This window comes from Solea senegalensis, linkage group LG9, assembly GCF_019176455.1.
Source record: "Solea senegalensis isolate Sse05_10M linkage group LG9, IFAPA_SoseM_1, whole genome shotgun sequence".
NCBI lineage: Eukaryota > Metazoa > Chordata > Actinopteri > Pleuronectiformes > Soleidae > Solea > Solea senegalensis.
In genome coordinates this window covers 7,011,252-7,026,851 of record NC_058029.1, presented here as the reverse complement: position 1 = coordinate 7,026,851, position 15,600 = coordinate 7,011,252, and the positions used below count along the sequence as shown (strand labels likewise).

At 39.2% G+C, this 15,600-nt stretch overlaps 1 long non-coding RNA gene across 1 annotated transcript; it reads right to left on the bottom strand.

Annotated features, from left to right (window-relative positions):
- Positions 1 to 9,398: 9,398 nt before the first annotated feature.
- LOC122774604 lies at positions 9,399 to 10,748 on the bottom strand. The gene is made up of 3 exons (XR_006361009.1): positions 10,681 to 10,748; positions 10,229 to 10,298; positions 9,399 to 9,436 (listed from the first exon to the last, which is right to left on the bottom strand). It is a non-coding gene; the product is annotated as an uncharacterized LOC122774604 (long non-coding RNA).
- Between the last annotated feature and the right edge of the window lie 4,852 nt (positions 10,749 to 15,600).

Genomic DNA, 15,600 nt, shown 5'->3' with positions numbered 1-15,600 from the left:
GCCTATACAAAATAATTATGGTTGGCATTTCGAATGATTATTTTTATAACTCACAAGTTAAGATTTGATGTTGAAACAAAGAAACGTGATAAACATTTGACGACGCTGTCCCCGTCGTAATTGCCTTAATTAAAAAAAGTTGTCTTGTGACTTCTGACCACGCATCATTTTGTTTCTACTTTTTTTTGTATTTCAACAAATAATAATTATAACATTGTGTTTTGCACGCTCACATTCAGAGGTTTGTAAATTCGATGATACCAAACGTTGGGAGAGTTAGAGAGATTGTGTTATGTATTATGTATTCTGACTGTTGAAATGCTTCTGTCTAAAACAGGATCTCAAACTTGTGGGTTGTGGGCCACAGGTGGCCCTCCAGTCGATGTCCTATGGCCCTTCACTTTGAATTTGTAATGAAAACTGTCCCAAACTGCCCAACTACAACATCATGATGGGTCACCAAGATAAAATAAAACATTTTTATCACTAAACAGTTCATTTTTCACAAACTGTTGGACTTTCTTTACTTGAGCGGCCCCCGCCCTCCTGACCAGACTAGAAGTTCACTGGCCCCCAGCTCATTTTGAGTTTGAGGCCTCTGGTCTAAACTGACATACAGTATATTCTCTATGAATCATCTGACAAATGTTCACTATGTGACACACAGTCTAGAAATCTAGTCGCGTTTTGTTTGTTTCTGTTCCCTTCGTACCTAAAACTAAAGCTGCCCAATAAATAATCTTTGGAAAAAAGGAATCAGAAAATACAAGAGGGAGTTGTGGAGAGGGAAAACTCATTTAAGCTTGTTAAGAACGTCATCTGAATTCAGGCCTCATTCCCTCCATTGATCGCGGCGTTGAGAGGGAAACCAAAATGTTTGGCTTATTTTAGCCAATTAAGCTGTGAGAGAGAGCCAATTGTGCGTGTGCTATTGAGGATCTCTTTGCTCAAAGTGCTTATTGTCGGGCTGCTTGCAGAAGGATCAATTGTGGGCTCAGTGATTGGATTAGCCCTGTTATCAATGCTGCTCACTAATATATTAACAAGGTAATTATAACGCTGTGGAAGAGGTTGCCCCACTGCAACAAATGCAACCCGCCATCATTCTCAGATATTAAAAGCTTGAGAGCGAACAGGGGGGAAATACACATACACACACACACACTCCACTACGTAATTGTCTCTTTTCTGTCTCACACACAAAGCACTCACTCACACAAAGCACTGCCCTGTACGGCTCCTATGGAGAAGGTGTTAATCACATTACTAATGATGACACTTCACACTCCTGCAGCAGCAGAGGAGTCAGTGTTCTTGAACGTCACTACAGCGGCACAATAATTACTCTTACGACGTCTTCACTCTGCTGTCAACATTTCCGCAGTTCTACATTTGATTTAACATCAAATCTCAACCCATTGACACAAGTCGTGCAATTAATCGTGTACTTATTGCATATGTAAAGACGATGAGTCATTTTAAAGTCATTGCTGCTGATGTGTCTTTTTCAAATCCTATTTTATTTATGTTATTTAAGTTTGCACATATTTATCATATATGTAGTTATCTATACTTTTATTTAATTGGCCTCAATTAGAGCCGAAACAAATACTCGATTAATCAATAACTACTTTGATAATTGATCATTTGGTTTGAAGCTTTTTTCATGAATATTTCTGATTGTTTTAGCTTCTTAAATGTGATTATGTTCTTAATTTCTTTGCTCCATATAACAAATAAATCATTAAAGGTGAATCATTTTGGTTTGTGGACGAAACAAGACATTTGAGAACATCATCATTTCCAAACACTGATCAACAATTTTTCTAATGTTTTCTGACATTTTATGGACCAAACGATTACTCGATTGATCGTGAAAATAATCGGCGGATTAATCCATTATGAAAACAATCGTTAGTAACAGCTCTAGCCTCAACAGACTTTACTGCAATAAAGTTTAGTGATGGAACAATATAAAGCCTGATGTAATGTAGCATACCAATTTAAGATATTTTAAAAGATTATGCACGATTCAGTGTTTGATCTGTTTTACTAATAGAAGAACAATTGAAGATAATAAATTAGAGCCATTATAACAGATAAGACAAATAAATACATATATAGAGAAAGAAAAGATAAATAATACACTCCGAAAGCAGGTTACAGCCATGAGTTCATCTTGTTATCTGTCTCCTGAGAGCAGGAGTGTGGGAGATCTCCATGTGTTTAGTGGTGCAAAGTATTCTCAAACACTGTCACGTTTAAAAGCACTCACTGCTGTTAACTATCTAAAGGCCCAGTGCTGCTTTGTGTAGTGGACTGGGGATGGAGGCGGCTTAACCGAACTGTTTGGTATTCCCCCCAAGGCTTTGTGCCTTTGGCTACCATATGGGAGAGCGAGCTCAGCCATATAAGTACTTAAGCAAAGTTTATATTTACCCAGGAATTTTCTCAGCTTTGCTTTACTTTAGTGGAAAAACAATAACCAGGCTGAATCCACGCCGCCATTATAAGCACTTATGCAAAGTTCATATTAGCAATGGAGATTTCAACCTTGGCAGGAATGTCCATGAGGAGGTACATAATGATTGTGCCGCTGCACAAATCTGCTTTTCTCTCAACTTGGAGTAAACAGAGCTGAGAAGACTGGTGAAAGAAGATGTGAGAAAGCCTCGGCTATAATGACTGTTTTATTTCATCCACAATGTTGTTGCTTTTCCCTCTTCTTGCCCAGTAAACACAGCTCATTCCAAGTTACTTCAAGTGATACTACATTAAAAAAAAAACTCCCAGTTTGTCTCAGTGACAGATTCTGGAACAGCTAAAGATGATAGAAATGACAAATGAACAAATCTTTTGCAATTATTATACTGTATACATGTTTAAAAATCATTTAGGTGACTAATTCAGTGTTGTCTGATGCCCAGAATGAGCAAATACACCCATCTATGATGCCAATCACATCAAATCGAAGCTGAACTGTCAGATAAAGACTTCACAGGGTTGTATACATGTAACGTCACTGTAACAAAAAAAGAGCAGCGGATTTGAAATTAATTGCTCTTTGCGGTAGGTCATCAGATACTTAAAATCAACAACAAATACGCCTAATAAATGTGATGAAATAATTAACACGATGTTGCACATAATGCACAACACACAGCACCAAACCAGAAATACTTACAATTATGCCGTTAAAAGAAGAGACATGATCCAGTTGCTCTTTCATTTCTCAGCTATTATACAGCTTTCATGCTTTATTTATATACTGTACTGTATCATGTGTTCTCATCCACTGTAAACAAAACAAAACAGACTAAAGTCTTGTTGCAGTAAGAACAGTCACCGAGTATCAGAAGAAGATTCTTTGAGGGGCAGTTTTGTCGGCAGCTCCACGTGTTACTCGACTGACTTGAGTTATTCACGTGTTTGTCTGCTTTGCAACATAGCAGAACATATGACAGCTGTTTAGGAAATAACTCTCAGCAAAGCTGTCCGTCTGGAAAGCTGAGCATCAGACTGATGCATGCTGGGAGATTAGACTGAGCCTGCCTGGCGAGATTCAATATTTACCAACGACACTGCTGTCAACACTTCCCTGTTACTGTCAGTCTATATGAGTGTGTGTGTGTGTGTGTGTGTGTGTGTGTGTGTGTGTAGAGGGGGAGAGAGAGTTGAAACATTGGGATTTGTCACCTTAAATTCACAGAATGTGTGAATGCACTTTTGAAGTTTACAAAGAGTTTATTGTAAACAGACTGCATGCAAGCTAAAAGAAATTAACTCAGAGGTGCACACGTGTTTGTGTGTGTCGGGGGCTTAATTTACTTCATAATGATAAGTGGTTATTCTTAGGTCTGTACCTGTCTGTGTTTCTGTACAGCAGGAGCGCCAGATGTGGAGTAAACGACATGAGACTCAGATCAGGAGGAGCCATGGCGAGTGGAACTGTACATTCAGTCAATTCTAGGATGAGGCATGAGGACATAAGATACCTCAAATCAACTCAGTAAAAAAGGTGCTTTACTTGTCTAAAATAACCAGATTCATACAGTGCGTGTGAGAGTGGTGTCGCTGGCTCACAGAAGCCATTTCAACAGTAAATTGTAAACCAGTGATACAGGATGGATAACAGATGATGGATGATTTTTTGTCTGTAATGCATCCAAGATCTATCCAATCCATGTTTTTATAACTTAGGGGTGTGGTTAGAAGTGGCTGGTTGATGTAGTGGGTGGAGTCTTGTGATTTTACAGCCATTTTCATACATGAACTCTACTGGGTGCAGACATTGTCAAGAATTTGCCCCCACAGCAAGTGAACCATCGTCACTTACGTAACTGAAGGACGTCACATTTCCTCAAACATGTAATATTCTGTTGAAATGAAATTAACTAATGAGTTGGTTTTGAGACGTCTCATGTATAGCTGCTGCTTTGGCCTGGATCAATCTTCACTTTCAGAGTTTCACAATCCCACGAGGGTGACATCTGCTAACTTTATCTCTAGCACCACCACAAGGTGGACCTTTTTTTTTTTTTTAAAAAGGAAAAATGTCTTGTCATTTATTAAATAAATTGCCCTGACATTTGATATGGTTGCCCTCCTCCATTCCTGGTGCCCAGGAGATGTATTCTAATGACTGTGGTGATCCCATGACCTGTCACGGCTCTGAGTGCTTTCACACCTGCACTTTTCAGTCAGTTAAAGTGGACTCATAGAGCAGATGAAGTAAAGTGCAAATCTGCATTTGGGTTTGTTGATAATTGCAGAGAAGTTATGGCTATGTTATAAAAGGGGACTTGAGTTGTTTCTTCACTCACAGCATTTTTGTGTGTGCAATATGTTGGAGGTAAATGAGCAAGACAGTGTGTACAAGACAATTAAATAATTCTAATTCAACAGCCTCTCCAGCAAAACAACAGGTGTATCCAGAGAGTCATATTCAACTTGAATTTGAAAACACCTCTGTCATTTTGATCCACATCAAATATTGTAATTAAATGTTACCCAGATAGGATGTGTATCTGGACCACAACAACTTTGCAACATGGGTACTGACTCAAATGTCCAGTTTTTGTATTAGAGCTAGTGTAATAAGATAAACCAGGTTTGAAAAGCCTGTTGAGTGCCCTCAAACGGTTTGGAAAAAGTGACACTAATAAAGCTGAAATGATAGAGATGGATTGCCATTCACTGTAAAGAAAAAATCTATCTGAGGCATTGAATAGCTTATCCCGTAGATGCTTGGGTTTGATTCTCAATTTCTCCCTTTTGTTTTCAGGCTACAGCTGTCCTTTCCTATATTAAAAAATGCCAAAAATGCACCTCACACTCCATTGACCTCATTGACACAAAGACCTAAAAATAAAGTCATAAAAATATGATAAAATGACAAAGAAATGTGAATCCTTCAGAAGTTGTCACTTGTATAACCAACCAAGACATAATAATCCACAAATTTCCTTTCACTTCACCAAAATGTCTTCTGCTTTACATCCAACATTCACAAAATATCTAGTAATCATCAGTATATTATGTGTTGAGCATGCCAGCTGGCAAGGAGGGCTGTATCATTGTGTTTACACGTGATGAATAAGTGCATCTGTACCATGCAAATAACATGTCTTGTTTACAAAATCCCCTGCTTTCCCAAAAGTTTATTTATCAGGGTGGACAGGGATGCTGAATGTCAGACAAATGTTTGTTGTCTGAACCATCTGTCTGGCACCCGAGCAGAGAAAAGAAAGAGAGGGAGAAAGAGAACAGAGAGCAGAGTAGAAGAGGAGTAAGAGAGGTGGAGTACCCAAGAAAAGACACAGAGGAGAGACACTGAGGGATGAGAGAAGGGAAGGGGGTAAGGGGGGGTCGAGATGTTCATGGCCAGCTCACTCTCTATTCATGGAGCTTAACCAGCCGTGAGATTAGCCCGGAATACAAAACACATAGACTACCCCCAACTGCCTCCTCCTCCTCCTCTTCCTCCTCCTCCTGGGTCCTCCCCACCTCCGCCCTCTCCATCTCCACAGAACAAGTCTCCAAGGCAACAACGCTGGGAGGTCAAAGGTCCATTGTGGTGTAGGGTGGGGTGAGCGGGTGTCTGAACATGGGTCCATCTGGATGAGTGACCCGACATAATCAGATTTCAATCCTACACTACAAGTGGATCAAGAGATGGGGGCGAGAGAAAGCTTAGCTGATTAGTAAAGCATGGGTTTCCTATTGATGTGTATTTGTACGTAGTAGGTTGGTCAGGGTGATGTGTGTGTGTGTGTGTGTGTGTGTGTGTGTTTTTGGGGGAAGAATGACCTAAATCATCTGTTCGCCCTCCATGATATTGACATTTATAGCCCTGAACATAATGGAAAAAAGGAGAGAAGATGAAGACGAGTGGGATGTTGAATGATGAAGAAGAGTTCTCTGCCTCATCATGCCTGTTTCCACTCCAGCTTTTAATAATTAGGCCCAAGTGATGATCAACTGGGGAGGAAACAGTACAGCTCCATTTGTAACAACACCGATAAATGAATACTCCATATTCAACATCTTTAAATTTCACCAAACCCTAACACTAATCCTGACCTTATGGCTAAAAATGACAGTGTTTTGGTATAAACTTGTTGTGTGATGTTAAAAATGATTGCACAGAATTTTGTGTTTTACTTAAGTAATAATATATAGAAACATGGTCATGGTGGAAAACATTCAGAACCATCAGGTGTTGTGGAAAACACATCTATGATGAATTTTGTTTCCCAGAATTTCCTGAGGTTAAAAACTGATTGACCACAATAATTCCTGAACAATGGGCTCAAAGTTGGAAACCAGTATTTGAACATGAACATAACTCTGCAACACAGTGTAAGCAGTGTTTTAATATTTTGCGTACACACTTTTATCAGGAGAAGATAATCTCAAGTCAACCACTTCCAGAAGCACAGGCTGCTCTCATTTGCTTGGTTTTCGAAAAGCTGATTTAACTCACATCATCCAATTTGCTGACCCCTGAGGCCATGTTTGCCCTGTGACACTTCCGACAGCTTGAATGAGGAAACGTGAAGGACAGGACAGTTATATTCACAGTGTACACCACTGGAAGAATTCATGAATGTGACCTGGAGAAATGAAGCCGTCACCGAACATAAAAACATTGCAGTGGCCAGGTTTCCGACATCAATTACACCGGTTTGCCAATGAGCTCTGAATTGTCGGCCACACTAAGACAGCAACATACAATTCTTGTGGCTCTGTTAACAATCAACAAAAACTAATTTTACAGACAAAATATCAAAATATATACTAGTAGGCACAAGATATTTACTACAGAACAGCTAGTACCCAAGGAATAATGCAATCTGCACAGCAGTATAGACATTTATTCTCTCTGTTTGTCTCCACAAGCTGTCCCCCTACCTCAAAGGGACTAGTGCCAGCTAGTGGTGGTATAGTAATATGTTCTTCTTTCCCACCTGGGTATGTTAAAAAATATTTGGGTGATTTGCTGATGGTCTGCCAATGAGCGTCAGAATGTGAAAAAATGACAAGTCCTGCCAACATACTCAACAACCCGTGCTTGGAACAATCCAAAACTGAATGATTACGACTTCAAAAAGCTCTCATGAAATGGTTGCAAATGAAAACACAGCTATGCTTGTATGATTTTCGTCACACACTGTATGAGCCATTTAAAAATAGAAAGTTCTGTACAGGACATGAACATACAGGATTGCCGATTTATGGCTAAAAATCACATGCGAAGCAACCACATCTCTTCCAGCGTCTGGATTAGGAAGGAAGTGAGAGCCACACAGATGGGAATGTATAGCACGTGGGTGTTTTCAAGTAAAATAAGCTCTAATTATGCTGTAAAACATGGCCAGAGGCTTTCAAGAACAATGCGGGGTCTATGGAGGGAGATATCATGATTTAAACACTATCAGCTGTGCTCACACTGTCAACTCATTCAACCACTGTTTGCACCCTAAATCTGGCCTCACTCTCTTTAAGTCATTGTCAGCCCAGGCTTTATCCCTCTCTGAGATAGTGAAGTGTGGGAGAGTACATATTTACCCTTGAAAGGTGAGAAATTTCACTGCCACTTGTTGGTAAACATGGGCCTCACTGTTATCAGAGAGGCAAACAGAATTTATTATCCAGGAAAAGTGCAACAACCAGGTATCACTAACAAAAAGCCAAAAGCAAAAAGGGAATAAATAATGTAGCGTGCTGCATCGACACAGGTGACGGGGGTCAAGGTGAATAGGACCACATCCCAACCGCTGATCCTCAACATAAGAGCCCACCAGGGCGGTATGCTCTTTGCACAGTTCTTCTCCAGATTAAAATGAACTTTTAATAAGAAATTAATGCTTTTGACCGGCATAATCTGCTGTTTTTGAGGGTCCACTCCACCCTAGGTAATTATCTGTTTGGAACATCCCTGCTCATGAGGCCAGTCAGTGCTGTTATTCAGGTGCTTTCTGTGACCCAACCTATCCTGTCACCATCACCGATCACCAATCACGATATGTACATCTGTAGACATGTAAGTAACATAATCTCACTTCAGCTGGCGACGGATTTGAGAAAATGCCTAAATTTCGACCACCACAGACCCACGAAGTAGGCCTTTACCTGTTCAGTGGTGATTAGACCGCCGGGCGTGACCTCGCAGGGCTGCATGTGAAATCATTAGCACCCTGTAAGCAGTAATTAATAAGCCCTGTTCTACTTTATTAGGACTGTCAGCAACGAGGCACGGAGCAATTACTACGAGCATGATGCTTCTATTAATTACAACAAGTGCCGAGCATTTATGAAGACATCAAAGGTCAGACTCATTATGGAGGACAGCATTCAGTGTCAACTGCATTGTCTCCTACTTATTGTTTCCTCTCAAGTTAAATGAACCCTGTCAGGACCAACTGATGAAATAGTATTTATAAAGAGACTGAACCTAACATGTAGAGAGAGAGAGAAAAAAAAATACCTGACAGGATGAGAGTGAAAGGCAACATACGCTAAACATCAGAAGGATAAATGGAAAATTAAACACAAGCGCACAACTTTTTACTTTTCTTTTCATGTCTGTTTTTAGATTTATAGCCAAGAAAACTGTGAAAAAAGCTCCTGGGGTTGTAAAGTTTGTCAGTGTTGGGTTGAGCTACAGGTGGACAATATGAGCATATATTAGTTTGCAGAGGCAAAGTGATCATCCCTCAAATATAAGGGGTGGTGGCTCGTAACAAAGAGAATACAAAGGAAAAAACACCAATCATCCAACAAAACACAGCAATAGGACTTTTGGTTGTTCACAGTTTGAGAACCTCTGATGTGTGTGAGGTTGGGTATGGGGTGTATTCCCTGTGTAGAGGGAAAAAAAGTAGCTTACTTACCAATACACCAAGTTTTGGGTCGCTAGAATTCTCCATGGAACCTATTGATAGACAAAGAGAATATCAATATCAATAGAACGACCTTATCTGTTTTGATGTGATCTGCTTTACCTGATTGTTTTGTTTTTTCTGTGTGACGTTTGGACCACAGTAAACAAGCAGTTGGATGGGGGAGAATGAAGGATACTGTGGGACTGTACGAGCGTTTGCATTTTGAAACAATTTGATCGTGTTTTTGTGGGCGCCATTAGAAGCCATTAGCTGACGTTAATGCAGTCTGACCACAGCAACAATCCTTTGTATTTGCAGTGGTAAAGATACTTTGAAGTTGGGGGGCGGTGAGTGAACTGTATTTATTCATCTCATGAAACAGCATATACTCTACATTCAAACTTTAAAAAGCAGTGTGAATATATGCGCTTATGAGGAAATCTTGTCTTAAAACTCAAACAGTTTTACTAAGATTTTCACCACAGCAGAGTATCCACATATTTGATTTGGCAGAGAACATGCTAAATCCATGCAGAAAGACATGCTGTACCTTTAAGAACACTTCATAACTGTGAGGTGGTTTGCTTAAAATACTTTTATTTTATAAATAACATAAAAAGCCAATGATAGATGAGTCCCAATACTATTTTTTCACAATGTTTAGAAGGTTCTGTGGTAAGCAGAAGAGCTCCATGCAGTTGAACACTTTCTGGATAGTTTTACACCCATAACTAAAATCACCCTGAGGACATTTTTGAATCAGATGCCTGCTGAAACAGGCACGTTGTTCCCTCCCACAGGTCTAACGGTCTCTCAGTGAGTTTTGTCCTGCTGAGACTTACTCCATGGGGTCATTCACGTAGCCCTTGCTGGTGGAGCCATGGGCCGAGCATGTCTTCTCCTCGCCGGCCTCTGAAAGAAGACAAATCAAAAAGACATGCCCCATTCCAAGTGGCAAGCCAGAATTAGGAAGATGAAAGAATATTAGGACAACAACTCTAAAACATAAACAAACAAATAGATAAAAGTTACAAGAAAATGTATGGTTTAAGACGGATGTGAATTGTGCAAAAACAAGTCCAATAATAAACTACTAGAAAAACGAGGATACAACACTATAAAACTGAAATCTAAAATAAAAGTTTAAAGCTTAGATAAAACACAGGTATTGGTACTAAAACGTAAGTGCAGCAATAACTATAAAACAAGGATGAAACACTATGAGAAGTGATAAAGAAATACAATAAAACTCAATTAATTATGTACATTATACGTGTGTTTGTGGGTTGCTGACCTGTTGTGACCGTGGAGCTGAGGTAGACACAGCCACCAGGGTCGAGGCAGAATCAGTTAGTTCAGAGAATCAATCAATCCCAGAGCTGAGGTCAGAGGTGAAGGGTCAGTAAGGCGGTCAGTAAGAAGGTGGGAAGCAGCGCTTGTTCACAGATCTCACCTTTCACAGTTACAGCTGTATTTAACTGCAGCTCCTAAAGACTCGATACAAGGTGGTCTCCTGCAGTCACAAAGATCAGATCAGATATTTAAAGCTGTACTAATGCACATTTGATATCTCTACTGGATCAAATGACTGTGGAACGACAATGAAGTCGCTCATTGTGAGGAACTATACCGCTGCACAAATGTTTTTTTTTCCAGTGATAAGAAGCTGAAACATAATAAACACATACTACCATAGCTTAGGTAACAGAAAGTCAGTGACAAGCTGGTAAACAAAGTGAGGCAATCTGATACGTTTCTCCAGAGATGTAGGAGGAAACTAAGAAATGTGAAACAGATACACTGTATAAATATGTATTAGCAAACTCCATCCATCCATTCACTCATCCATTGTGTACCACTTAATCCTCCACATGAGGGTTGTGGATCACTGGAACTAACCCCACCTGACACAGGGTGAAAGGCAGAGTACACCCTGGACAGGTTGGTATTTGCAAAAGGACACAACATGTTGCTATCAAGTTATTCAGTTGCCACAGATCGATGCCCTTTTTTGATCTCACGCTATTTTAAATATTGCAAGCTTCCTTGGGTGAGGCAACAGACGGCCTGTCTCTAGCAGTACTGTGTATTATTGTTTGGATCTTTAGTCCTAAAGATGCAGTGGTATCAATAATAATGCCGTTACTGCAGGACATAGGTGCACTAGCTCTGAGCTGCAGTTGTGTATGCAGAATACAAAATTCCTTTGTGCCGTGAACTGAGTCCTAATTTTTTCACGCAGAAACACAAGGTGTTACGATGCATTTAATTTTTAAAAAGGAGATAATAATATCCCCACTACACTGCAGTCTTGAAGCCAAAATGTTGTCTATTTCCATTTTAATCCATCATTTAGGTAACATTTTTATTACGATTTACCCACAACACAGACAGGGACCTAGGATTTTCTTAAGACAGGGGCCATAGAGGGGCTACATTGGCCATAGAGGGGCTACATTTTACATAGAGGGGCCATGTATATGTCTAAGGTACATGTACATATTATCAGTCACAGCTTGTTTAAACACTTGTGTACATTATAGATTTTAGTGGCAGTGGGGATGTACTGGGATTGATGCATCCCTACAACTAATGCTTATGAGGTAAAAGAGTATCTTGACACTGGAAATCTGAGTGGCCTAATTGATGTATTTTATCCCCTGCACTATTTTCATTCTAAAGCCAGTTAATCCAGCTGCTTAATATTTATTTACATTCTTATCGCCCCATTTTACTCAGTTTTATCCATCTATTTTTTTAATATATTATTTAATATAGATTATATTTAATCTTATTTGTTCATGTCTTGTAAACTCTGCCTGTGATGTCTCCTCATTTGCAAAAGTGTTTCTTCTGCAGTTGAAAAGTCACCAGCAAAGTATATCGTTCCCAGTTTCCCCCTCAAAATTTTGCTTAGGGCTGAAGTAAACACAGTCCTGTACGCCACGTGTACAACCATATGGCCATGCATGTGCATTCATAACCTGTGTGCCGCTGGGAAAAAACTGTCAACAGCGATAGCAAACAGCCCATTGGGTGTGAATGTTTACATGCAGGAAGACACTGGCAGTGAGACTTGAACATGTAGACAAAGAAACAGATGGACATTAAGGTCTAATGGGCTGCTTGTGGTACGAGGACGTGTTTGTCATGCCGCCTGTTTTCACAGCTACAATGTAAAGCCCTGGCACAGATGGAGACTCCTGCAGGAAGTTACCAAAGAGACTATACAAAAAAAACAATCTGAATTAGGAAACACTCTCTTTACGTTCTTTTATACAGAATTATTGTGTATATTTACATGTGCTTACAAATGAGACTTTTGGCAGAAATAAGTAAAGGTAGGTGGCCAGGTAAGATATGAATGTGCTTAGGTTTTCAGTGATGTTTTTCTCTCTGTTTTTCCAGCTTCTTAAATTTTCTGGTTTCTTTCTCCATGCAACAAAGAAATCATTACATTACAATTGACATTTTGTGGACCAAACAATTTATAGATTAATTGAAAAAATCATCAACAGATTAATCATTCATGAACATATTTGTTTTCTGCAGTCCTAGTTTAGACACAAAAAAAACACCTTAAGGACCTGTTTTTGCTTTCTGTAGAAAATGTACAAATTTAGTGTACAGGATATCATGTGGTCAAGGATTCAAAAAAGTTTGTTTTCCCATTTATACAGATGAACAGATGAGGTGTAAACATTGAGATCAAGACCTTACAGTATTATAGCAGCATGAGCAGGGGCTCACTGACAGTGTGGACAGAAAACAAAACTGGAGACAGAACCAGAGTTATATGCTAATATAGCTGGAGGCAGTCCCACATATGCTTAGGTGCTAATTGCGATTAGGGTTTAGATACAGTATATTTACCTTCTGCAGGCTACACTAAGTCTTTAACCAGGTGGTACTACTCTCACCGAAGTTAAGGACATAATTAACTGCAATCTTTGCCAACATCAACTGTGTCTGCTTTGTGTGCTGGAGCAGCCTGGAGCTCCATCCTGCCATGCACACTGCCATGTACACATCTTGGCTGAAACTTGGATTCAAAAACACTGTAACGAGTCCTTCTGTGTCTTAAGTAAAACCACGCCTGGCAGCCTCCATTAACAGCTCACCCCGACAAAGAAAAAACGAAAAAAAAACTGAAAAAAAAAAAACCAGGCACTGGCAGGAAAACAAACTGGATCTGTTGCTGCAGGGCACTGTGCTGCTTTAAATGGCTCAATTAACTCAACTAATTACAAAGTTTATAAAACACAATTTCATTATAGGAAATAATGAGTTGTTGAGATACTGACAGTTTGTAATTAATTAGGACTTAGATAAATAAAAATAAAAGGATAATTCATTTGTTGGAGCAAATTAACATTTAAATTGTAGTTAGTGAGCACTGTATAAAGACACTTTAGTAAAGATGATGATGACAAACGGTAATATTTAATACAATCTTTTCCAGCAAGCATGTCTAAATAATAATTAAAACATTTTGATTTACATTTAGTGCTCTGTCCTCTAATTTTATCTCAACTGCGTCTTGTGATTCCTGCTTTTCCTAGAGGAACATCCCACCACCCTCCACCTCAGTCCCAATAATGTGGGAGCCCTATGAAGCAGCTTGGTGGTCCTTGGCTAGTGTTTGTGAAAGGGTCCCGAGCTGCCTATCACCGTGGCAAATAAGGCGTGTGACTCATCAGACCAAACACGGGATTAGCTGGTAATGATCTGGCAAATGGTTTTTGAAATTGTAATTATTTGCCCCTGCGCGCTGGGTCCATGGGGAGAAATGAGGATATGGGTGGAGTGACAGAATACATGACAAGAAGAGGTGGACTAAAAGAGAAGGATGACAGGGCAAGAACTGATTATTAATACAAAAAACCAACAGATTTTTAGATGCCCTAGTCAGATCACAGTCACAGCATTCAGCTTGTGTATACTAAAATTATCAATATACGTGGGCAATCTCTAACAACTTTAATAGCAATGTTGTGGAAGACAGCAAAATATCACTGAGAACTAGCACAATAAAGTTGTCCACCATTGAATCCCAATTTTTGATATTTGCTGCCATCTGCTGGCAGCTGGATTTAAAACACGTGGCACTCCACATAAGTCCCCTGGTTCTTTATTACTGCATAAAATATAACAAAATAAACAAAAATAGTACGTTATAGTATTGAACAAAAAAAAGGCGGGATTGGAAGAGTGATTGACTGATTATGATCATACAAATTTATTCAGTGTTTCAACACCACAGGTAATGCAATTTTATGAATGAATGCGAGGATGAAACGGGTATAGAACCAATGGAATAATTATTGTCTTAAGAACATAAATGTGTGGGGAATCTGAATCAGTTTTTAGGAACATATTAGAGCACAGGGGTATCATAAGTTTAAGTGTTAGAGTGAATAGCTTTTTATTAATCATTGTCTACAACTTTGTCCTCCACATGAGGGTTGCATGGCTTTTTATTATACTGCATATACTTATAATTTGAACAACCAACCACTGTATTTGTGGAAGGAAAACCAAAGGGTAACTACATATTTGCATGTGCATCAGTTCATTAGGTATTCCATGCGCATGCAAGCCTACTGTGAAGTAGCAGGTCACTTGCACTAAAATCCTCTTAGCAGATTAGCCTTCCAAAAGCAAACTCTTCCGCTGCCACAGTGAATACACTGTAGTCAATACTACACAAAAGCTGTGAGAGATGCTCCGTTTTCACAATGTTAGGTGACAAACAGAGAGATTCAGAAGAGGATGATGAGGATGATGAGGATGACAGTGACTCGAGCAAAGGCTCATCTTTTGTTGCATCAATCAGGAGATTTATCGCAGGTGAGTTATCAGCATTTTTGTTGTCATGTTGAATTGAATTAATGATTGATTTGCTATGTCTTAACCATGTCAGTGTAAGGCAGCATTTACATCACATAATTATACAGCAGCCATTTTGTCATTACCCAATAGATAAACACAAACATCTAATGACATTATCAAAGATACAGAGCCCTAATTAATTAGTTACATCTGTGTTCATCTCCCATATTTAAAATGGCTGCTGTGAAAAATGTCTTCTGTTGTAAACTAACAACTTGAACAACTGAATGTAATACAGCAGTTATTACAGCTACTAATTTAGCATATCTGCCTCTTCTTAATCATTTTTAATATAATTATAGTAACGACATTACATTCTTGA